We start from the raw sequence: 26,567 nt of genomic DNA on the forward strand, positions 1-26,567 counted from the left end.
TGTTCCTTACCTGTTTTTCAAGTAGTCATATTTTAATCCTATGAATTAAAAAAAATTGGTAATACTCCTTGTTTTAAAGTGTATTTTATCTGATATTTAAACTATTATTTCAGCTTTTAAAGATTGGGTGGACACGATGGCTCACACCTGTAATCCCAGCACTTTGGGAGGCCAAGGCAGGCAGATCACTTGAGGTCAGGAGTTTGAGACCAGCCTGGCCAACATGGTGAAACCCTGTCTCTACTAAAAGTACAAAAAATTAGCTGGGCGTGGTGGAGTGTGCCTAAAGTCCCAGCTACTCAGGAGGCTGAAATGGGAGAATCGCTTGAATCCGGGAGGCAGAGGTTGCAGTGAGCTGAGATCACACCACTGCACTCCAGTCTAGGCAACAGAGTGAGACCCTGTCTCAAAAAAATAAAAAATAAAGGTGTATGAATGGGAAGTTGTTTGCCTTTTTAGAGGAAAGTGTTATTTAAAAAAATACTTCAAAACTATTTGGGTCTTTATGTTTTAAAGTGAGTATTTTGTAGATATCATATAGCTAGGCCAGGATTTTTTTCCATTCTGAAAATATCTTCCTAAAAACTGAAATCTATATATATTTAGTAAAATTGTTGATAAAGTTGGGCTTATGTGTGTCATTTGTTAATTGATTTCTAATCGAATTTTTATTGAGATAATATAGATTCACCTGCAGTTGTAAGATCATTAAGGGGTAAAAGTTTAGTTATGTAAGAAAAGTAAGTTCTAGAGATCTACTATACAATATAGTCCCTATGGCTAACAGTACTTTATTGCATACTTAAAATTTCCTAAGAGGATACATCTTATTTCAAGTATCCTTTCCACCAATAATAATAAAGGAGGTAGGATGAAACTTTGAGAGGTGATGGATATGTTTATGGCATTGATGGTTGTAATGGTTTCATGAGTGTATACTTATCCCCGAACTTAGCAAGTTGTATATATTAAATATGTATAGCTTTTGATATATCAATCATACCTCAATAAAGTATTTTTTTAAATGCTAAGAAAAATTCCTTGGACTTTTCCTCCAGTTTTCCTCAGTGGAACATTTTGCAAAAGTATAGTATAATATCAAAATTAGGATAGTGACATTGATACAATCCATCACTATTAATTAATATTGGGTATTTTTCCTACTTTATTCTTTGCCAAGATTATTTTATCTATACTAGGGCCTGTATTTTCCATATAAATTTTATAATAAGTCTGCATATGTTTCCAAAATCCCTCTCAGAAATTTTTATAGGCATTCCACTAAACCTATAGATTAATTTGGGGATAATTAATACATTGAGACTTCCAATCCATGGACGTGGTTGGTCTCTCCATTTATTTTGGTTTTTTATTTTTTTGATCAGCATTTTGTAATTTTCAACACACAGATTCCATACATGTTTTATTAATTGTATACCTGAGTACTTTATTTGGAGTTACTCTAAAAAGACATTATGTTTTTAGTTTTGGTTTCTACGTATTCACAGATGTGTATGTTAGTAATAAAATACAATTGCTCTTTGTGTATTGATCTTATATCTTGCAACCTTGTTGAACTCACTAGTTAATTCTAGGAGTTTTCTTTTGTAGTTTCTTTTTTTAATTTTCTTTGTGTTTACTGATGTCATCTGCAAATAGAGTTGTTTTATTTCTATATTTCCAATCTGTATGCCTGATATGCCTTTTTCTTGCCTCATTGCAGTAGGTAGGAATTCCAGTTCTGTTCAGTAAGAATGGTGAGTTGAAGAGCCAAGATGGCTGGTTAGACACAGCCAGGAAAAGCTTCTCCCACTGAGAGCCCAGACCATCATGTAGACTAACAAACTCTGAACAGATCTCCTGGAAGAAGGCATTGAGAATGGATACAGAGAGGATGCAGACTCAGGTTAAAGAGAAGGAAGCTGAGAACCCTGTATGGGGTTGCTAAGCACTAGGATGTGTTCCTGGCCCTGAGTGGCTCCTAGAGAAGGGGTGAGTGAAATAAGTGTAGAGTGGCACACTCTCATCACAGACCTCCAGGATCCTAGCTGTGGGAGACCCCATGACCCTCATAGATATTTGAGTTGGAAGGGAAAATTCCTTTGAGAGTTGGCAGAGACATAACTCTAGTCTGTGAGGAGTCCAGAGGATTTGGCATGGGAATGGGTGCGCTGGAGCACAGCCACGGGGACCCATCCCCCAAGGCTTGCCGTACTCCTCTAGGTGACTTTAGCATTTGTTATCTGCTGGATCTGGAGAGAACAGGGCTGTCTTGTCTATGGGATGTGGCCAGTCTGATTGGAATGCCCCCCTGTCTGCCAGCCTCTCCCAAGGTCCCTGTCTGGCAGCTTGAGCTGCCCCATTGAAATGCTTCTCAGTGGCTACTGCCATAAGTTTTTTGCCAGCAGCCCCCACCTTCCCATAGGTGGCAGACCCTCACCAGGCAGGCAGACTCCCACCAGGATGTATCTGTCTGCACAGCACAATAAAAATTGAAATCAATATCAACGAGATCTCTCAAAACCAGACAATTACATGGAAATTAAACAACCTGCTCCTGAATGACTTTTGGGTAAATAATGAAATTAAGGCAGAAATCAACAAATTATTTGAAACTAACAAAAGCAAAAATACAACATACCAGGATCTCTGGTGCACAGCTAAAGCAATGTTAAGGGGAAATTTTATTGGACTAAATGCCTACATCAAAATTTAGAAAGATCTCAAATTAACAACCTAATGTTATACCTAGAGGAACAGAAAGACAAGATCAAACCAACCCAAAAACTAGCAGAAAAAAAAATAACCAAAATTAGAGGTGTGCTGAATGAAACTGAGATGTGAAAATCCATACAAAAGATCAATGAAACAAAAAGTTTGTTTTTGAAAAAATAAACAAGATTGATAGACCATTAGCTGTATTAATAAAGAAAAAAAGAGAGAAGACCCAAATAAATACAACCAGAAATGACAAAAGTGGCATTACCACTGACTCCCATATAAATACATAAAACCCTCAGAGACTGCTATGAACACCTCTATGCACTTTAACTTGAAAACCTGGAAGAAATGGATACATTCCTGGAAACACACAACTTCCCAAGATAGAACCAGAAAGAAACGTGCACAGACCAATAATGAGTTGCAAAATTGAGTCAGTAATAAAAAGCCTGTCAAACACAAAAAGCCCTGGACCAGATGGATTCACAGCCAAATTCTACCAGACGTACAAAGCAGAGCTGGTACCAATCCTACTGAGATTATTCCAAAAATTGAGGAGGAGGCACTCTTCCCTAACTCATTCTCTGAGGCCAGCATTATTCTGATACCAAAACCTGGCAGAGACAAGTGAAAAAGGAAAATGTCAGGCCAATATCCCTGATGAACATAGATGCAAAAATCCTCAACACAATACTAGCAAACCAAATCTGGCAGCACATCAAACTCTAATCCACCATGATCAAGTAGGCTTTATTCCTGGGATGCAACCATATGTTGGTTCAACATATGCAAATCAATAAATGTAATTCTTGCATAAACAGAACTAAAAACAAAAACTACATGACCATTTCAATAGATGCAGAAAGAGCTTTTGATAAAATTTAACATCTCTTTATGTTAAAAACCCTCAACAAAGTAGGTATTGAAGGAACGTACCTCAAAATAATAAGAGCCATCTTTGACAAAGCCACAGCCAACATCCATACTGAACAGGCAAAAGCTGGAAGCATTCTCCTTGAGAACTGGAACAAGACAAGGATGCCCACTCTCCTCACTCCTCTTCAACATAGTACTGGAAAACCTAGTCACAGCCATCAGGCAAGAGAAAGAAATAAAAGTCATCAAAATAGGAAGACACGAAGTCAAACTGTCTCTCTTCACAGACGATATGATTCTATACCTAGAAAACCCCATAGTCTCTGCCCAAGGCTCCCAGAATTGACAAACAACTTCAGTAAAGTTTTAGGATATAAAATCAATGTACAAAAATCAGTAGCATTTCTATACACCAATAATGCTCAAGCTGAGAACCAAATCAAGAAAACAATCACATTCACAAAAGCCACAAAAAAATAAAATACCTAGGAATACAACTAACCAGGGAGGTGAAAGATCACTTTAACAGGAATTATAAAACACTGCTCAAAGAAATCAGAGACATCACAAACAAATGGAAAAACATTCCATGTTCATGTGTAGGAGAATCAATATTATTAAAATGGCCTTAGAACCCAAAACAACTTACAGATTCAGTGACATTTCTATCAAACTACCAATGCCATTTTTCACAGAATTAGAAAAACCTATTCTAAAATTCATACGGAATCCAAAAAGAGCCCAAACAGCCAAAAGTATCTTAAGCAAAAAGAATAAATTCGAAGGCATCACACTACCTAACTTCAATCCATACTACAAGGCTACAGTAAGCAAAACAGGATGGTACTGGTACAAAAGACGACGCTTATACCAATGGAACAGTTTAAAGAACCCAGAAATGAAGCTGCACTCTTAACAATCATCTGATCTTTGACAAAGTCAACAATAACAAGCAATGGGGAAAAGAGTCCGAATTTATTAAATGGTGCTGGGATAACGGGCTATTCACATGCAGGAGATTGAAACTGGACCCCTTCCTTTCACCATATACAAAAATCAACTCAAAATAGACAGAAGACAGGCTGGGCGTGGTGGCTCACGCTTGTAATCCCAGCACTTTGGGAGGCTGAGGTGGGCGGATCACGAGTTCAAGAGATCGAGACCATGGTGAAACCTCGTCTCTACTAAAAATACAAAAAAATTAGCCGGGCATGGTGGCGGGCGCCTGTAGTCCCAGCTACTCGGAGAGGCTGAGGCAGGAGAATGGCGTGAACCTGGGAGGCGGAGCTTGCAGTGAGCCGAGATCGCGCTGGGTGACAGAGCGAGACTCCGTCTCAAAAAAAAAAATAAAAAAATAAACAGAAGACATAAATATAAGTCCTAAAATAATTGTTTTAAATCCTAGGAGAAAATCTAAGAAATATCATTTTGGACCTGGGCTTTGGCAAAGATTTCATGGTGAAGTCTCCAAAAGCAATTACAACAAAAACAAAAATAGACAGGTGAGACCTAACTAAACTAAAGAGCTCTGCACAGCAAATGATACTATCAACAGAGTAAACAGACAACCTACAGAATGGGAGAACATATTCACAAACTATGTATCCATCAAAGGTTCTAATATCCAGAATCTATAAGGAACTTAAATCAGTAAGCAAAAAACAACCCCTTTAAAAATGTGAAAAGGACATGAACAGACACTTCTCAAAAGAAGATATATATGTGGCCAACAAGTATGTGAAAAAATGCTCAAGATCACTAATCATTAAAGAAATGCAAATCAACATTTCCACAAACCACAATAAGACACCATCTCAAACCAGTCAGAATGGCTGTTATTAAAAAGTCAAAAAATAATAGATGTTGGTGAGGTTGCAGGCAAAAGGGAACGCTTATACACTGCTGGTGAGAATGTAAATTAGTTCAGCCACTGTGGAAAGCAGTTTGGCTATTTCTCAAATAACTTAAAATAGAACTACCATTCGACCCAGTAATCCCATTGCCGGGTATATACCCAAAGGAATATAAATCATTCTACCAAAAAGACACTTGCCTTTGTATGTTCATCACAGCACTATTCATAATAGCAAAGACATGGAATCAACTTATATGCCCATCAATGATGGAGTGGATAAAGAATATGTGGCACTTATACACCATAGAATATTACACAGCCATAAAAAAGAATTAGATCATGTCCTTTACAGCAACATAGATGCAGCTGGAAGTCATTATCCTAACCAAATTAACACAGAAACAGAAAACCAAATACCACATATTCTCACTTATAAGTGGGAGCTGAACATTAAGTACATGTGGTCATAAAGATGGAAACAACAGACACTGGGGAATACTCGAGGGTGGGAGGGGGAGGAGAAGAGGGTCAAAAAACTGCCTATTGGGTACTGTGGTTACTACCTGGGTGATGAAATCATTTGCACAACAAACCCCAGCAACATGCAACTTATCCATGTAACAAACCTGCACATGTACCCCCTGAATCTAAAATAAAAGTTGGGAAAAGAAAGAAAAAAGAGTAACGAGAGTGTACAGCTGCATGTTGTTCCTGATCTTAGTCTTTTACCATTAGATGTGATGTCAACTGCCTTTTTTTTTTTTTGAAGATGCTTTTTTACCAAGTTGAGATAATTTCCATCTATTTATATTTTTCTGAAAGTTTTTGTGATGAATAGGTATTGAATTTTGTCAAATAATTTCATATGATCATATGATCTCTCATTTTTTAGCTTTATGATGGATTACACTGATTGAGTTTTGAATACTGAACCAGCTTGGTATACCCCAAATGTCTCATTTGGTCATGGTATAATTGGTAATATAATTGGCATATAATTACTTTCATACTTTGTGAGATTCAGCTTGTTAATATCTTTTGATGATTTTTGTGTTAAAATTAATGAGAGATATTGATCTGTTGTTTTATTTATTTTTAATGTCTTTGTCTGGTTGTGGTATTAGAGTAATATTGACCTCATAAAATTAAGTGGGCAGTGTTCTTTTCTTGTATTAGTCTCCTATTTCTATTAGTTTCCTACTGCTATGGTAACAAATTACTACAAATTTAGTGGTTTAAAACAACCCAACACAAACATATTACCTTACAGTTCAGGAGTTGGTTTATTTGGTGCCATTGGGGCTCCTGCTGCTCTCAGCTATTGCTGCTTGAGGAGGAGAAAGGGATTTCCCTGGGTAACATGGCTGGGTGTCATGGTGAGACCCACCATGCAGTTGCCCCCCTACTATTTGGTTTCTATGAGAAGACGAAGAGAGTTTTAGGCCAGTGAGGACAATGAGACTTCTTGGACCATGTCACTTGCCATGACTGGGTCTCTTTCTCTAGTGCCACCTGCACAACTAGAGGAGTCTCCAACCCATGGGTACAGGCAAGGTTGTACTCTGTACTTAGATAGCTTGTATTTTGGTCTCTACACAGTGGCCTTATTATTTCAATGGAAAGGGCGAATCTCAGGCTCAGTAGGGAAGGAGAGTACCTTCCCTAGCCAATCTATCTTCTTTGTAGATGCTGGGCTCACTTGATCTCATTTGAGAGACTTCTATTAAACTATGGAGGAATGAGCATACTTAGGCTTTCTTCTGTTGTTAGACTGAGAGTCAGAAAATGCCAGACTGAGTGGGCTTCCTCTGTTGGGTGAGAAGACACAAGATACTGTGCTATTCCTCCAGTCCTGGGTTGGCACACCAGCTCACCTTCTTCTTACTACCTTACTATTTTCTTACTAGAGTTCTCCTTTGGTCGTCTCGAACTATTTTCAGGGTTTAGAGTTTTACTTACCAGGTAGAAGTAGGGAAAAATGGGTCTACACCACCTTGTGTAGACTAAAAGTCCTAATATTGTTTCTTATTTGTCTTATCTGTTTTTATTTTTAGTGACTGTTACTATTTTTTCTTCTTTTAGGTTACTTGAATAACCTTAATATTCCATTTTGATTGCTCTCTTGGCTTTTTATCTATGTCTCTTTTCAGTAACTTTTAGCTGTTACCCTGGAGATTACAACAGACATTTTTTACTTCTCTCAGTCTTCTATGTTATCTTCTGAGAGATTTATAGTTTTAAATTTTACATTTAGATCTGTGATCCATTTTGCATTAATTTTTGTGAAAGCTGCAAGGTCTATGTCTAGATTTATTTATTTATTTTTTTGCATGTGGATGTTCAATTGTTCCAGCACCTTTTGTTGAAGAAACTATCTTTTCCCCATTGCATTGCCTTTGCTCCTTTATCAAAGATCAGTTGACTCTATTTGTGTCAGCCATATCTAGACTACTCTGTTCCATTGATATGTTCATCTCTTCTTTCACCACTACCATGCTGTCTTGATTTTTTGTAGATTTAAAGTAAATCTTGAAGTTGGGTAGTGTCAATACCCCAACTTTGTTCTCCCTCAATATTGTGTTGACTATTCTGGGTATTTTGCATTTACATGTAAACTTTAAAATCACTTTATCAATATACACAAGATACCACGCTGAGATTTTGATTGGGATTGTGTTGAATCTATAGATCAAATTGGGAAGAACAGACACCTTCACAATATTGAGTCTTCCTACCCATGTACATGGAATACATTTCCATTTAGTTAGATCTTTCATGGCATTTCTTTTCTTTTCCAGAGTTTTGTAGTTTTCTTCACATTGATTTTATAAATATTTTGCAATATTTACACCTAAATATTTCATTTTTTGGTGCTAATGTAAATGGAATTGTGTTTTAATTCCAAATTTCAATGGTTCATTACTAGTATATAAGAAATCAATGGACTTTTACATATTAACCTTGTATCCTGCAACCTTGCTGTTAGTTATTACTTATTAGGTTACAGGAGGTTTTTGTTGTTTCTTTGAAATTTTTTACATAGACAATCATGTCATCTGCAAACAAAGTTTTATATCTTTTATTTTTACAAATCTGTACATATTTTTTTTCCTTCTTTTGTTGTAATAGCCTGAATGTGTTCCCTTCAAGACTAATGTGCTGAAACTTAATGAACAATGTGATAGTGTTAAGAGACTGAGCCTTTAGGAGGTGTTTAAGCCATGAGAGCCACGCCCTAATGAATGGATTAGTGTCCCTACAAAAAAGACTTCAGTGAGAGAGCTCACCTCTTTTTGCCCTTTTCATCCCTTTCACCATGTGAGGACACAGCATTCCTCCCCTCGAAAGAGTGCAGCAACTGAGACAAGGCTAGTCCCTTCTACTTATGAGTCTGTACAATTAAAAACAAGTTAGTTACTTCCAAGATACAATGGGAATATAGGCACTGGGTAAGCACTCCCTTTCCAAAAGGGAGTAGAGATGGGGCCCTCCTCAGACACTGAACCTGCTGGTGCCTTGATCTTGGATTCCCAGCTTCAAGAACTGTGATAAATAAATATATGCTCTTTATAAATTACCCATTGCCAAGTATTGTGTTATAGCAGCACAGAGTAAGACACTTATCTTACTGCATTAGATAAGACTTCCAATACTATGTTAAGTAGAAGTGGTGAGAGGTACATCCTTCCCTTGTTCCTAATATTACCAGCAAAGTGTCTAGTTTCTAACCATTAAGTATAATGTTAGCTGTAAGTTTGATGTAGATATTCTACCTATTAGGGTAGTTCACTTCTATTCATAGTTTGCTGGAGAGTTTTTTTACAAATGGGTGTTGGATTTTGTCAAATGCTTTTTTTGCATCTATTGTTATGATAATGATTTCTGTTTTTTAAATCTGCTGATGTGATGAATTACATTAATTGATTTTCATATGGCTAGTTTTTAATAGCATTTATCACTGTTGTGTATTCATATACACACACACGCACTTGTGTTTACTTTTTTTCATTCTCTGTCATCTCCACTAGACTGTAAACTCAAGCACCCAGTATATTACTTACTCATAAATATTTGTCAAATGAATGAACTTATCTCCCTTGATATGGTTCGGGTTTCCATCCCCACCCAAATGGAAAATTGATACTGGGAAGTGGGACATTGCTATAAACCTACCTGAAAATGTGAAAGCAGCTTTTGGACTGGGTAATGGGAAGAGGTTGTAACACTTTGGAATGCTCAGAAGAAGACAGGAAGATGAGGGAAAATTTGGAACTTTCTAGAGACTTGTTAAATAATTGTGCCCAAAATGCTAATAGTGTTATGGACAATGAAGTCCAGGCTGAGGTGGTCTCAGATGGAGATGAGGAACTTATTGAGAACTGGAGCAAAAGTCACTTTTGTTATGTGTTAGCAAAGTGGTTGGAGGCATTGTGCCCCTGCCCTAGGGATCTGTGGACCACTGAATTTGAGAGTGACAATTTAGGGTATCTGACAGAAGAAATTTCTAAGCAGCAAAGCATTCAACATGTGGCCTGGTTGCTTCTAGCAGCCTATGCTCATATTTGTGAGCAAAGAAATAATATAAAGCTAGCATTTGTATTTCAAACGGATGTAGAGTGTAAAAGTTTGGAAAATTTGCAGCATGACCATGTAGCAGAAAAGAAAAACCCATTTTCAGGGAAGGAATTCAAGCTGACTGCAGAAATTTGCATAAAAAGGGAGGCAAGTACTAATGTCAAACACAATGGGAAAAAGGCATTTCGGAGACCTTTGGGGCAACTCCTCCCATCACAGGCCTGGAGGCCTAGGAGGGAAGAATGGTATTGTGGGACAGCCTCAAGGCCCCATTACCTTGTGCAGGCTTGGAACACTGCTCTTTTCATGCTGGCTGCTATGGCTCCAGCCATGGCTCAAAGGAGCCTAGGTACTCAGACTCCTGCTTCAGAGGGTGCAAGCCATAAGCCTTGGTAGCTTCCACATGCTGTGGAAGCCCATGGGTGTACAGAATGCAAAAGAGCCCCTGCCTAGATTTCAAAAGATGTGTAGAAAAGCTGGGATGACCAGGCAAAAGTTTGGAGAATCTCTACTAGGGCAGTGCAGAGGCGAAATGAGAGGTTGGAGCCCCCACACAGAGTCGCCCCTGGGGCACTGCCTAGTGGAGCTGTGAGAAAAAGGCCACTGTCCTTTAGACCCCAGAATGGTAGATACACTGACAATTTACACCACGTGCCTGAAAAAGCCATAGGCACACAATGCCAGCCCTTGAGAGCAGTCATGGGGGCTGAGCCATGTGGAGCCACAGGGATGGAGCTGCCCAAAGCCTTTGGAGCCCACGCCTTGCATCAGTGTGCCCTGAATGTGAGACATAGAGTCAAAGGACATTATTTTGGAGCTTTAAAATTTAATGACTGCCTTGCTGGATTTTGGACTTGCACAGGGCCTGTAGCCCCTTTCTTTCAGCCAGTTTCTTCCTTTGGAAAGAAAGTATTTACCCAATGTCCATATCCTGCTTGTATCTTTCAAGTAACTAGCTTGTTTTTTATTTTACAGGCTCATAGACGGGAAGGACTGGCCTTGTCTCAGATGAGACTTGGACTTTTGAGTTAAAGCTGGAATGATGTAAGACTTTGAGATACTCTTGGGAAGGGCATGATTGTATTTTGAAATGTGGGAAGGACATGAGATTTGAGAGGAGCCAGAAGTAGAATGATATGGTTTGACTCTGTGTCACCACCTAAATCTCATGTCAAATTGCAATCCCCTGTGTTGGAGGTGGGGCATGGTGGAATGTGATTGGATCATAGGGGGACAGATTTGCCCCTTGGTGCAGCTCTTATGATAGTGAGTAAGTGCTCCCGAGATTTGGTTGTTTAAAAGTGTGTGGCACCTCTCCCTCTCTCTCTTTTACCTAATCCAGCCATGTAAGACATGCCTGCTTCCCCTTCACCTTCTGCCATGGCTGTAAGTTTCCTGAGGCTTCCCAAGCCATGCTTCCTGTACAGCTTGCAGAACTGTGGGCCAATTAAATCTCTTTTCTTCATAAATTATCCAGTCTCCAGTATTTCTTTATAGCAGTGTTTGAAGGGACTAATAAACCCCACTTATATTTATTTTTAATCTACTGAGAAGCTATGCAAGGAAGATAGCAGTTTATTGGAGTCTAGCTACTGGATAGACACAGAAGAGACTTGGAAGAGAGACGGCATGATATCTGTTCCTCTTTGGTTACAGACAGCAGGTTTAAGCTTCACTGGTGAGAGGGCTAAAGTGAACGAGTGATTGAATTGTTTTGCTGTGAGATATCATGGACTTGAGGAACAAGCAGAGTTGCTTTGGGCCTAGGTGACAGAGTGTGACAGAGTTGTAGAGAAGACAGTAATCCTATTTTATAAATGCTATACTCCAGCAGGTGGGAGCTCAGAGCTACTGTAATTTGAGCATTAAATGTGACCTCCTTTGCATCTGCAGTCTGCATTTGAGGTATATACAAAGTACAACTGAAACAGAGCTCTGCTTGATATGTCTTAAAATGTCTAGGTTTTTAAAAAAATCTAACTTGTTTATTTCAGGGCAGCTTATCTTTACCCTGAGTCCTAGTCCTTGGAACTATCAATTCCACTTGATTAGTTTCATAGTTTCAGATGTATTCTCTAATGGTACCCAAAACTAGGCTGGCAAATCCTTCTGGACCCTATGTCCAGAAGATCTGAAATGCTATAATGCCAGAGCCTTCCAGTCTAGAAGGAGCTCTCCAAGAAGCCTGTTTCTTTCATCTCTAGCCATGATTTATCTTATTTTTACTAACATTCATTGTCTAGACTTCTGCCAGCTTGCAACAACTTTTACTCTTTACTTTCAGAAAATCTTAGCCTTTCATGCTGGAAGTCTTCTAATTCTTGTTCCATATTTCTGTCCCTAGCTGCCTACAGTGAACATCTGTGGTTTTTTTTTCAAGCATTCATTGACCCATTTCTTTATTTAAAGAAAGAATCTTGAGTTTCCTTTGGGGAGCTATTCTTTCTCCACTTTAAGTTCCTGCAGTATGGGTGAGGTTGATCTCTGCCAGCTCTCAGGGCAGGCCCTTATATCCTAAGCTTATCAGTGCATGGCATAACTTTGAGCACTGGGATTGATTCAAGTGTGAATATTTGGCCTCACTGGGCCACAGACAGTCAGACCCAGAACTTCTTGTGAACTATTAGAGAGAGAGAGAGAGAGGGAGAGATAGAGAGAGAAATAGAGAGAGGGAGAGACAGAGAGAGAAACAGAGAGAGGGAGAGACAGAGAGAGAAACAGAGAAAGAGAGAGAATATGAGTCTCTTTCTGCTGTTTCTATATTGTAGAGGATGAAAGATCTGACGGTCTTTCTATGGCCACAAAGGAGGTCCCTGTCAAAGCCACCGTATCTGGGAGAATGGGGCTGAACAGGGCTGAAAGAGACAGAGAAAACTGGGTTCTGCTGACATTGTTCAATCTCTGTATCAAACCATACCTGGAAACAATCCAACCCCCTGAACTTTTCAGTTTTGTAAGCTACTAAATTTCTTCCTGATTAAGTCATTTTGGGTTGGATTTTCTGTGATTTGCAGCCAAAAAGATTCTGAACAATACACTGTTTGTCTGGTCTTTAAATACTTCCAGCCGAAGGCTCTCCGCTTGCTTTACTCTCTGTTGTGTGCTGGCATTGGTGCTGACTGCAGTGCATGGTCCTTGACCTTGGTTTGCCCTTGGACTTTGAATTGACAGCGCTTGACTGGGCTTGACTTTGGTATCTCCTCATGGGAATGCCTGATCTTGATCCTTCAGTCGCATAGTCTACCTGCAATGCTGAATCCTCACCCACCAACACCATCTCAAGCCAGAGACCAGTTTTTGATTTCTAATTGAGCACTCCGAATATTTTATGTCTGCAATAAATTTTAGTCAGGTTATTAGAACTTATTCAGAAGTGTCCACAGGAAGAGCTTTTCTTCACTCACCATCTATGCTGATCTGCGTGTGGTCAAAATGAAACAAAGAGCTCCAAGCAATCTTATCTTCTAACCACGGTGTGCACATGCTTGTACTCGTCCTGAACTTCTTTGGGCCTGGGACACTCAATGTCATCTCATACATCAAGTTTTATTAACCTCAAGAGGGAACTCAAGGGAAAAAGGAGGAGGGCCAGGGTATGTATTCAAATGGGATGCTTGCACTTCTTTTAGGAGATATGATGGGGCCTGCCTAGGAGTCACGTTAATCAGTCTCATCTCAACTTCTAATATTAGCTGAAAATCTGTGTGTTCACATATGTTGATAAAACCCAGTGAATTATCCCAAATCCAGCATCTTAGGGTGTCTGTTTCTACTGCATAGACATGCATATTCTTGAAAGTGTCAGTAGCAGTGAAGGTGCCACTGAGGAAATAGCACTTCATCCTTCTGCATGATCCTGCAATACAGAAAGAATCATGGATTATCCTTTCTTGTTTTATAAGTGAAAGTGGCAGAGACTGAGAATCACAGAACCACAGAATGTGTTGCAGAGCCTGAAGGGCCTAAAATTAGCTAAACTTGCTCTTTCAATATACAGATAAAGGGATCAAGGTCCAGAGATGTCAAGTGACTTGCCCGAGGTCACACAGTCAGCTGGTGGCAAAGTCATAATAAAGACCTAGGTATATTTGTGTGCAAAGCAGCACTCCTTGACCATATCCCCCTGGGGCTTAATAGTCATGAGTAGAATTGCTTTTCCTGAAAGTAATATGTCCTTAAAAGTCAGACATCCCTGACTTTTAGTAAAACAGGGATGTCTGACTTTTAAGGACATACTACTTTCGGGAAAAGTTTGGATTTAGTCCTTCATGTAAGGAAATGAACTTGTTAGCTCTTTTAAAGCATCCCAAACATAGTGACTTTAAGCAATAACCATTCATGATGACTCACAAGCCCATCGACTGGCTAGGCAGTTCCAGTCTGGGAGGGATGACAGTGCTTCCAGCAGTGCCCCCATGTGTCTGCTGTCTGATGGGAACTGATTTGTCTAGAAAGGGCCCAGCTAGGATGGCCTATCTCTGCCTCATGTGGTCTTTCATCCTCTGGCGGCATAGCTTGGGCTTGTTCACATAGCAACTTGGCAAGTTTCCAAGAAAGGGTTCAGGGCTTCTTGAAAGGTAGGCCTGGGACTAGCACATCTTCATTTATGTCACGTTTTGGTGATCAAAGCAAGTCACAAGGCCAGCCCAGATTTGAGGGGTGGGGAAACAGATTCCACTTCTACCTGGGAGGAGGCGCAAAGGCACTCTGTAAGAGGCATGGACACAGAGAGGGAAATAATTGTAGATATTTTTGCAAACAATCTACTTCAGGTGATGTAATCCCTCTTATTTCCAAAAAGAGCCTAAACTATCATAGTCTTGGCATAAATATAATAGAAGGTTAATGCATATGTTTCAAATGAGTTTTGCCATCTCGCCCTTCATGAGGGTATATGTGAATTCAGAGTTAATAATGTGAGTGTGTGTTGTACCGAAGTGTGTGTGTGTGTGTGTGTGTGCACGTACATGTGAATTTGTGTACTCTTAAGTCTTTTGAGATGCAGGCTTCCTTCTGCAAGGACCCTTTGTAAAGCCAGGGAATTTTAGGACCAAGGAGAGCAATCTGACCTAAAAGAGCAGATGATGCCAGGCCCCAGCAGACCCCATCTCAAGTGGCAGATCATAAATTAGAGTCTATTTCTTGGTAGCAATAGCACATTGGGCAATAGAGTTCTGTTTTCTAACATCAGAAAACACATAAATTTGTCTGCACAGGCAAAGTATTTCCTGGAAAACTATCTCAAAAAGAGCACACTAGAGAAGAGACGTTAGCTTCAAACACAGCCATTTTTCCAGAGTCTTCACCATAAGTAACAAAAATCCTTCAGCTCCCAATCCACAGGGTCTCAACTGAGGGATCAAGGCCACCACCACCGCCAAGATGCCAGTACATTTTCACTTACCCTAACTTTGTGGCCTCAGAGAGGACAATATCCATACCCCTTACCTCATCCATACTAAGGTTATAGACTTTCTCACAACTAACATTTACTGAATAGCTGCTGAGTACCAGTCACTTGTCTAGGTACTAGGTTTATAGAGCAAAAATAACAGTCATGGCCCTGCCCTTATATAGCCCACATTCTAGTGGGAAAAGAGGACAATAAACAAAGAGATAGTCTAATACATAAATACAAAAAATGTGATAAATGATATCAAGGAAATGACAGGGTGTTTTTAAAAAGAGAATAAGAAGGGAATCCAGTTGAGTTTAGATGATTGGGAAAGTCCTCACTGAAGAGGTGACGTCTTAGCTGAGATCTGGAGGAAAAGGGGCCTAGGCAGGCAAAGAGAAGAAGAGAGGACCATTCTAAGTGGAGGAAAGAGCATGCACCTAAGTCCTGGGGCAAGAACAAGTTTAATGCTTTGGGATTTGGAAGAAGCTCAATGGAACTAAACTCTAGTGAGTAGGAGAGTTCAAGACGAGAGTATAGAAATAGCAGAGACCAAATTATGCATGGTCATGCAGGCTAAGTTATGGAGTTTGCATTCTATTTTCAGAGTAATAGTAAAACAGAGATGTGTTTTCTCAGACTTTCTCAGGAAATCCAGATATTCTTCACACGCTGTTGTGAATTCTTGCGTTAGGAAGTGTTCTAGGAAACTAAGGTGGAAACACCTGCAGCTCCATCCCCCTATCTCCTGAAATGAACAGGTTTGTGAGCCAATGTCCTTGCCCTCAAGAACCAGCCCAGACACAAGTCCAAAGCTATCCAGTCTCAGTGGATTGAGCTGTACAACCTTGAAGTGCACGAGGGTCCCCCTTGCCAGGCCAGGTGGGCTCTTTCTCCCTCCCAAGACTTGTCTTCTCTTCTCCTTGTACAATAGGAGCCCAGTATGTGCTGCTCCCACCTGGAGTCTCAGCCTCTGTCAGTCTTGTCCTCGTTCTCACTTCTTTCTTCCTGGCTCCTGGATTGCACCTTCTCGTACTAAAAGCTTCAGGCCCTTCAGCCAGCGCAAAACTGATAATCCACTCCTTTACTCTCCCAGAAGTCCTGACATTTTCTCTCCACTAGGGCCCATTTATTCATTAAACGGTCGAGTGATTCTGCTCTTTGTGGAAAGCTTATCTTCTTTGCCATTGACGTGAGCCAATGCTGCCAACATTTCACCACCAATCTCTCCATTTATTCTCTCCTCACCTCTTTCTACCATCTTTGCTATGTTGAAAGACATCTCTCAAACATGTCACATCTAATAACAATAGCTAACTTTTATCAAGCACTTTCTATATGCAAAGCATTCTCTTAAGTGCTCTCCATGCAATGTCTTGTTTAATTCATGTACTATACCATAATGCAAGGGTGGCAGACTGTATTTTTCAAAGATGTCCTCAACAATATCACCAGTTTCACATGCCCTTCTAGAACCTCTCCACTTGCCCCAACTCTCATTAAGAGGCATAATTTAATTATCTTCCCTGTGAACCTGGCTTCCATATAACATGGTCATAATCAATAGAGTACAGAGTGAGTAACTTGTTGATTTCTGAGGCTTGGTCATAAATGATACAGCTTCCCCTTGCTAGAAGAGACACTCTCTTGTATAAGCTGCTTTGAGTGCCTAAGCATAAGTGTGAGCTGCCTTGGGTGTCCAGGCACAGGAGTGAGCCACCTTGGGTGTCCAAGCATGGGAGCGAGCTGCCTTGGATGTCTAGGCATGGGAGTGAGCCACCTGGGGTGTCCAGGCATGGGAGTGAGCCACCTTGGGTGTCCAAGCACGACAGTGAACTGCCTTGGGTGTCTAGGCATAAGAGTGAACCTCCTTGGGTGTCTGGGCATGGGAAAGAGCTGCCTTGGATATCTAGGCATGGGACTGAGCCGCCTTGGGTGTCCAGGCGCAAGAGTGAGCCACCTTGGATGTCCAAGCACAGGAGTGAGCCACCTTAGATGTTCAGGTATGGGACTGAGCAACCCTGGGTGTCCAGGCACAGGAGTGAGCCACCTTGGATGTCCAGCTCAATTGAATCTTCAGATGCAGCAGCCCCAGATGACATTAAACTGCAATCATATGGGATTCACATATGCAATCATATGCAATCATATTGCAATCACATATCTGCCCAGCCCCTAGCCTTTCCAAAATTGCTGACCCCCACAGTCATGAGCAGTTGTTTTAAACTGCTAACTTTTGGAGTAATTTGTTACAAAGCAATAGTTATCAGAAAGATAGGCATTCTTATGGGTCTTGCTTTGTAAACAAGTGTTCTAAGACTCAAACAAAGTAAATTCCTTCCCCAAAGTCACAGAGCTCTTAAGTGATGGAATTAGAATCTTCTGTCTTTCTTTCTTTCCTTCTTTTCTTTCTTTCTTTCTTTCTTTTTGAGACGGAGTCTCACTCTGTCACCAGACTGGAGTACAGTGGCGTGATCTCAGCTCACTGTAACCTCCGCCCCTGGAGTTCAAGCAATTCTGCTGCCTCAGCCTCCTGAGTAGCTGGGATTATAGGCTCATGCCACCACGCCCAGCTAATTTTTGTATTTTTAGTAGAGATGGGTTTCACCATGTTGGCCAGGATGGTCTTGATCTCTTGACCTCGTGATCCACCCACCTCGGCCTCCCAAAGTGCTGGGATTACAGGCATGAGCCATTGCGTCTGGCCCAATCTTTGGTCTTTCATACTGCATGGCCTGTGCTATCACTGTCCACCTATTAAACAACAGTCTATGCAACTTAGTTATGGGTTTGGTATAGGTCTGTAAGTCATGGACCCCCATTCATGGACGGAACTCAAGGTTGGAAGTTCCTGTTCTAGGCTCATTTTGGGGATTAGCCTCAGGAGCTACCTCCAAGGAGAATTCACTTATCATGAGTGGATGGTCTGTGTGCCATGACCGCTCTCTCCTGCAACTAGCAGGGGTGTTTTCTTCAACTTCAGAAGGCAGCATAAACTGAGTTAAGAACACAGGGATGGGGCTCTGCCATTTAACAGCTCTATGACCTTAGAGTAGTCAGTTACTCCACTTCTTGGAGCCACAGGTTTCTCAGATGGAAAATTGATGATGATAGTAGAACATAATTCATAGGGTTGTTCAGGGTATTAAGTGAAATAATGTATAAAAAGTACCGATCACATTTCCTGGCAGTTAGCATGCTCCTTCTTAATTAGTTACTATTGTTAATACAGGTGAGAGTCAGATACACACTGAGCCCAGTGTAAAAAACATGTTCTTTCCCCCACTGCTACTACTCCATAGAACCCCTTTAACAGGACTTAATTCACCTGGTTTTCCTCACAAAAGCCATGATTAAAGGTAGAACACCTCGGGTGAGTAACAAAGCTCATGCTGAGTAAAAACAGGCCGTCCTGATGCATTGTCCCCACTCCCCATTTCTTCACCCGAAGGCAGGATTGCCTCAGCACAATGATTTAGAATTTGAATATCTGACTTCTCTGGCTTCGGTGTCCTCATATGAAAAATAGAAATGGTATTGATTACCTCATGGTGGCTGTGAACATTCGACGAGATGATGAATGTCTGGCACTGGAAAACAGTGCTTGGGGAAGACTAACAGTTCTTCCTGGCTGCTCTTTTCTGGGCCATTCTCCAAAGGGTGCTAAGTATTACACTTCTCCCTCCTCCCTCCTCTCACTGTTGTCAGAAACCTCTGGGTTTGTAGCAAGGGATTTCAAGATGCTGAATTCCTTCTATGGAAATTCAAGCAAAGCTGAGGCACCGCCCTGATCCATCCTTCTTGTGGAAATGAAAAACCCCCTTCCACTCTTGAGGGACAAGGAGATCAGATTTATGGGGCTCCCTGGTATCACAATCACATAGGCTTTGGGAAGCCCATGAAGAAACAAAAGAATGGTAGAATGTGGATTGGAAAGAGCACTGGATTTGAGGGGCAGGAAACCTGAGTATCAGACTCGTGGCTCTTTCCCTTTTGAGCTCTCTCTCCTTGGCAATGGCATTGAGCCTCAGTTTCTCTGTCTTTAAAAATGGGGACAATAGTTATACCTGTCTTACTTGGATTGCAAGCTTACTGTGAAGTTTAAAAAGAACAAGAGGGTATGATAGAGTCTCTGCAGATGTCCTTTATTGCTCTTAGTCTTGGGCAGGAATCTAGTCTACTTACACAAAACTAAGACAGCATTAGCAGGAGTCCTCAGAGAGAAGCAAGGAGCAGAATCTTAGTTCTGTGCACTGGAAACCACTTTCATTCTCCAGAAAGGGAGTAAACTTACTGTATTTTTGTAATATTCTCCTATTTCTTACTCCTGAGAATGGCATTATCCTAGCCAGCTCCGTAGAAGCAAGTCTAGACACCCTCTAGCTCACTGTCCATACCCAATCATCAAGTCTAATGGAGTAAATAAGGATAATTAGTAATTATAGAGTATATGCAATGTACCAGGGATAGTTCTAAGTGCTTTACATGGATCATCTCATTTCATTCATAGAATAACTACTATCAGGTAGTTGCTTTTATTATCTGTCATTCACAGATGAAGAAAGTCAGGTGCAGAGAGGTTAAGTAACTTGTTCCAGGTCACACAGCTGGTAAGGGATCCCAGCAGGCTTTGAACTCTGGAGGCTGACTTCAGAGCTTTTGCACATAACCACTGCCCTGATCCTCTCCCACCATGCTGTCTCCAGCATCTCTTGCTGACATTCCTATGGTATGTCCTAGCTGGCATAAGTGCCCTGGTCTTACTCTTCTATGAACCATTCCCTGCACAGGTACCAGAGAATTCTTCCTAAAAGACAGCTCTGATCAAGTCACTCTCTGCTTGAAGATTTTCAGGGGCTCCCCATTTTCCACAGGACGAAGTCCAAGCTCCTCCAATCGGCCCATAAATCCCTGGGTGGTCTGGCCCCTGTGAGCCTCTCTCCAGCCTGCTTCCCACTGCACTGTGTGCACTTTATATTCAGGGACACTGGATTGTTCTATGCTCCTTCATTCTGCTATATTTTGGTGTATTAATATTTCATTCCTGATCCCTCCTGATAGCCTCTTCATCAGCTGAAAACTCCTACTCATCCAAGTCAACTACAAACCCTTCCCTACCCCACCCAGGCCCTTCCCCTGGGTTCCTTGAGCATCCTGGGCTTACTCCCATATCGCGTTGGAATGCAACAATTTGTCTGCATGTCTATCTGCCAATAGACCACAAGTTCCCGGAGGCAGAATCCTCTTCAGCTCTTGACACCTTTCTTAAGTCCAGTACTATAGGGCACTCATAAACACTGCCAAAAATACTTTTAGGTGTGGAAAATCATTCCTACTTGCATGATGGCACAATACCAGGCAACAGTGCACTTGGATCCCAACCTATCATCCTGGTTTCCTCACAAGAAGGAAGCCTCAGCAACTCTGCCTAGTCCCTGCTCTATCAAAACCCAGAAATGCACGGGTTTCAGCATCCACGCACCCTCTCCTCGCATCTCCCTCCATCATCTCTGTCTTCTCACTATCTCAGCTCCTGAGGCTCATTTCCATCCATGCTAGAGTAGACTGCTCACTGCTTCCACCACCAGCCCAGAACAGACAGGGTCTACTCCCGGTCCACTTTTCAGACCACCTACTTTCTCACCTAGGTTTAGCTTAGACAAGGCACACATTTTTCAAGACAACATGGTGAAACTCCGTCTCTACTAAAAAATACAAAAATTAGCCTGGTGTGGGCCAGGTGCGGTGGCTCATGCCTGTAATCCCAGCACTTTGGGAGGCTGAGGCGGGCGGATCACGAGGTCAGGAGATCAAGACCATCCTGGCTAACATGGTGAAACCCCGTCTCTACTAAAAACACACAAAAAATTAGCCAGGTATGGTGGCAGGCACCTGTAGTCCCAGCTACTTGGGAGGCTGAGGCAGGAGAATGGCGTGAACCTGGGAGGTGGAGCTTGCAGTGAGCCTAGATGGTGCCACTGCACACCAGCCTGGGCAGCAGAGTGACAATCCATCTCAAAAAAAACAAAAAACAAAAAACAAACAAACAAAAAAAAACAACAAAAATTAGCTAGGTGTGGTGGCATGCACCTGTAAACCCAGCTACTTAGGAGGCTGAGGCAGGAGAATCACTTGTACCCTGGAGGCAGAGCTAGCAGTGAGCTGAGATCAGGCCACTGCACTCCAGACTGGGTGAGACGGAGAGACTCTGTCTCAAAAAAAAAAAAAAAAAAAAATTCAAGAGGCACATTTATTGAGTAACCAGGGGAAGCAACAAAGAAAGAGGTGGCTAATAAACGTTAATAAATGTGGGATTTTATGGATCCCAGGCTCCTCCTTGTGTCTGCCTTCCACACTAGGCTGTGAGCCTCACAAGGGCATCTTAGATGAAGCACAGTGCCTAGGCTGGGAGTGTCTGTGAAATGAATGAATGAATGAGTGAATGAATGAATGGTGACATGTTGGCAGATTACTTGGCTCAATTCTTTCATCAGGACACTGCTAAGAACACCCAGTAGGGTCACCTGTGTAAGGACTACTAGGAAACATACTTTGCACAACATTTCTGGTGGATGGTGTGAAAAAGTGTTGTTCCTTCAGGACTTCCCAGGGCACAGGATGCCTCAGGGCTGAACTCCAGTCAGGGGGAGGAGAAGCTGGAGAAGAAGCAACATTTCCCTGTGGCTCGAGACTGGAATTCCAATTCTCCACTTGAAAGGGAGAACATCATCTAACTTATCTCTGCTCCAGGGTAGACCTGCGAGAGGCTGCCAGGGAATCTGCCACGTGTTTTATTTTTCCGCATTGGTGTGTAAATGACAACTAGCTGCCTTTCCGGCCGGAGGGAGGCTTTTGTTTAATGCAGGCTCTGGAGAGATGTCTCCTCAACCCGCCCCTCCAGCGGAGAGGTTTATCTAATTGCACATGCAGGCCCACCTCCCTGTTCTGCTTCAGGAGGCTTTGCTGTTTATTGCATGCCCTGCCATGCATGAGCTGTCACCTCTTCTGTGAAGCCTTCCTAGCCCCATGGCTCACAATCCCCACCAGAGCCCCCTCTCTCCCAGACTGCATCACCCATATATAACCCAAACTGGCAGCAGTCTACTCATTTGCTTTTGCTACGTAACCACCATGCTACAACTTGTAGGCTTAAAACAATAAGCATTTACGAGCTCACAGTTCAGTGGGTGGTTCCTGGTCTAGGCTGGGTTCCCTCTGGCAGCTTCAGTAACCTGTCAGTCAGCTAGGTTCTGCCAGCCTAGTGAGCTACACATCTCTTGTCTTCCAGGAGGTTAACCTGAGCTTGTATGCATGGCTGTGCAGGATTTCAAGGTGAATACAGAAGCTGAGGGGGGTCTCTTGAGGCCTAAACTCTGAATAGGCACAACATCCCATCTGCCCCATTCTATTGTTTAAAGGAAGTCACAAAGGCCAGCGTTGATTTCAGCATCTGGAAAACAGGCTTCACTCTCTAAGGAAGGAGATTTGAACCCATGCTGCATAGAGGCATGCATGTAGGAAGAGAAAGAACTTGCAGCCGTTTGACCATCTGCAGGTGGTCTGTTATACTGGTTTATTATTTAAACCTGGACCTGATAAGGATTAGGTCTGAGGCTAAAATCCAGGAATATAAATTCCAAGCAACTGTCACAATAAAGTCTGGCATTTAGCCTATAGCTCGGGCTTTGAAGTCTTCAGACCTAGGTGTAAATTCTCTCTCTGCTTCTTGTTCATTGTGCGACCTTGGGTAAGTCATTTCCTTCTTTTGAGCTTCCATTTTCTCTTCTGAAAAATAGGAATATTAATAATATCAGCTTTGCGGGATATCTGTAAGGACCAAATGGCATTTGAGCAGAAAGCCCTTAGCACGGAGCTTGGCACAAGGTAAATGCTTAATTAAAGTGGCTTTTATTATTATGATTGTTCTTAAAAACAGTGGATGTTTTCTCATCTACCATAAACTAAAACAACGGAACCCCCCTCTCATATTCTTACACTGTGAGTTCCTCAAGGGCACCGTCTATACCTACAAACATATTCACTCTAGCGTTGTTTATTATAGAAAAAAATGGAAAGAAGCATAAATATCCAACAGTAGGGGGTTGGTTAAATGAATTTTACTCTATCGACCCAAAGGATTGCAATGTAGTCATCAAGAATGATGTAGAGCTCCGTGTGCTGACATTGAAAGCCGAACATGATGTATTGTCAAGTGGAAAGGAAGGTTGCAAAATAGTACATATAGTACAAAGCCATCTGTGTAAAATATATTTATGTGTAGATGTACACATAGAGGTCTTGGTGGAAATATGTAAAAAATGTAAAGATGGGAATCTGTCTAGCTTCATGTTCTAAGATTATAGGATTTCACCCCCTTTATCTTAGCTTTCCTAAATTCTCTTCAATGAAATATATTAGTTAAGTAAATTTTTTTAAAAAGTTGCAGTGGGAGAGCCACTTTGGGGCACCACAAAGCCAAGACTTCAGAACCACTGCTATGTGCCAGGCCGTGAAGGTGGCATTAGGAGTTTTTGAGCCTCTTAATGCCAGGCTCTGTGCTGGATGCCTCCTCCCCAAGGCTCTGGGGTGTGTTTTCACAGAAGCTACAACAGTTAACTCCTGACCCTCACTGTGGGATCGCTTTTCCCTGAGGGCACCAACAGCTGCATCTTCCTTTCTTTGCCCTTGGAAACATTCCATTAGTTCCCAGGAAGCCAGTGTTGGAGGGAGAGGTAGGGTAACTGTTCTCAGGGGCTCTTCCATCCCCTTTCCAATCAGCTTGGGAGATGGAGGGACAAGGACCAGATCCAGGTGTCCAGGCTTGCAGCTCAGGCCAGGGCAGTGGATGGGGGCTAGAAGACCAAGAACATTCAGGGTGTAGGACCGGAGACTCTACTACCCTCACTGGTGCGACCAGAAAGGAAGGTACAAGTCAATGGCAGCACCAGAGGTACAGAGACCTGACTTAGAGGGGCTGAGCTACTTAAAAATTAAGAATGTCCACTAGCCATGATGCAGACATCATCTCACCCAGAAGACCCCTCAGGCCGTCAGAGAAATAGATATCCCACCCCAGGCCACACTGTGTTTCCCCAACTCACCTAGATCCCCAGCTGAGTTCGCTCCAGAGACTGTGCACTTTCATGGGACCTGAAGCATCTCTGTTAGATACTTCCCTTACTGATTGATTCTCCTGTAGGATCCTCTGGGTCAGTGTATCCTCTTAAGGGTTTGCCAAAAGCAAAAAGACCAACCCCAGCCACTTAAACAAGAGGAGATTTGATGCTTCTTACCAAAAGGGCATTTGCCACGTTAAGAACTAGCATATCCCAGTGAGAGTGGGTTACGTTGATGATGCAGCTGTGGCTGGATTCTAGCAGCTGGGCAAGTTTGAGTGTGATTCTTGATACCGCACAGTGACTGGGGGCTTTTAGGGCATGGGAACCGGAAGATGAAGATAACTGAGGAAAACAGGGTTTGGGGAACAACACAGTGATTTTAAAAATATTTGGCTGAGGCATTTCCCTAATAACACTTTGGATAGATCAATGAGGCCATTTCCCTGGTTAACCACAGAGAAGCATGGTGGATATGGCTTCCGCCCTTGTCATGCCAAAATGCAACTTTTGTGGGCGTGTGTGGATGTGATGTTGAGTCACAATATTTTTAATTACGAGGAAGTTTAGAAATTGAGGCAAACTTTCTCCCACCCCCATTTGCCAACAAATTAAGGCAGGCTGGCTGTGAATTACCAGCCATCATTCTTCCCTTTTCCAACTCCCATAATTGGGTTAGAATACCTCTGTTAGACTATGATGCCTCCAGAGCTTGAGCTAAGTTAGAGCCTTTTATAAATTAGGCTATAAATGGGAATATGTTTTCCCATCTGGTATCTAAATTTAGAAAATCTGCCATTTTGCATGAGGCACTGAGATAAACAGCAAAGCCCAGGGTTCTGTGGTATTTGTGTGTGCTCGAGACGCAGCATGTATGCATAGTAGTGGAATCCCTGGGCTTTATAGGAACTGCTGAGATGCCACTTCTGACTCTACTACTTATTACGCTGTGGCCTTGGACAAGTATCTTACTCTGTCTGTGTCTCAGTGTTTCCATCAGCAAAATGGGGAAATGAGAGCGCCAGCCTCATAAGGTTATCATGGAATCTTTGTAAAGTGCTTAGAACGCATTTACAAGGCACAGTCCCTGGAGCAAAGTCAGCTGGGGATCTAAGTGAGTTGGGGCAACAGTGTGGCCCAGGGTAGGATATCTATTTCTTTGAGGGCCTGAGGGGTCTCCTGGGTGAGATGATGAGTGTCTACATCATGGCTAGTGGACATTCTTGATTTTTAAGTAGCTCAGCCCCTCTAAGTAAGGTCTCTCTACCTCTGGTGCTGCCATTGACTTTTACCTTCGTTTCTGGTCGCCCCAGTCCTACACCCTGAATGTTCTTGGTCTTCTAGCCCCTGTCCACTGCCCTGGCCTGAGCTGCAAGCCTGGACACCTGGAGCTAGTCCTTGTCCCTCCATCTCCCAAGCTGCTTAGAAAGGAGAGGGAGCGGCCCCTGAGTTCCGTAAGAGAGGGACCGAGTAAACCTTAACAACCACTATTCCTAGGCTTAAACTGCATAAAATTCCAAGGGCACAAAGGCATCCTAGTACAAGAGATCTTCTGGAGCGACACAAAGTGAATGTGGCATTGGTGCGCTGTCTTTTCTGAGAAGGTGGCCTTCACTGTCACAGTTGTCTGCCTTAACCCAGCTAGAGTTACACCCAACTCCCTGCCTGCCTTCACCCCTGCATCCTTACAGTCAGACGTGGCTGGAGGGAAACCTCTAAGGGCTCTTCTCTCCAGTATATGTCCACCCAAGTCAAAGAGACCCTTAACACAATCTGATAATTAGGCACCAGACCCTGACTCCTGCTCTCTCTCCATCTCCTGAAAATCTATTTCACACCTCCTTCTTCCTTCTCCTCCTCCTCACTTTTAGTGCTAGCCTTCCTCCCTAGTTCCCTGAGAACATGGACAGGCTCAGAGGATAACTTTCACAGCTTTTCAGAGCCTCGATATCTGCATCTTTGCCCATAGTGCTGCCTTCCCTCCTGCTGAGCTGTGCACGCTCCTGTTCTAGGCCACTCTCAACCTATG

The sequence above is a fragment of the Nomascus leucogenys genome, chromosome 12 (assembly GCF_006542625.1).
Source record: "Nomascus leucogenys isolate Asia chromosome 12, Asia_NLE_v1, whole genome shotgun sequence".
Taxonomy (NCBI): domain Eukaryota; kingdom Metazoa; phylum Chordata; class Mammalia; order Primates; family Hylobatidae; genus Nomascus; species Nomascus leucogenys.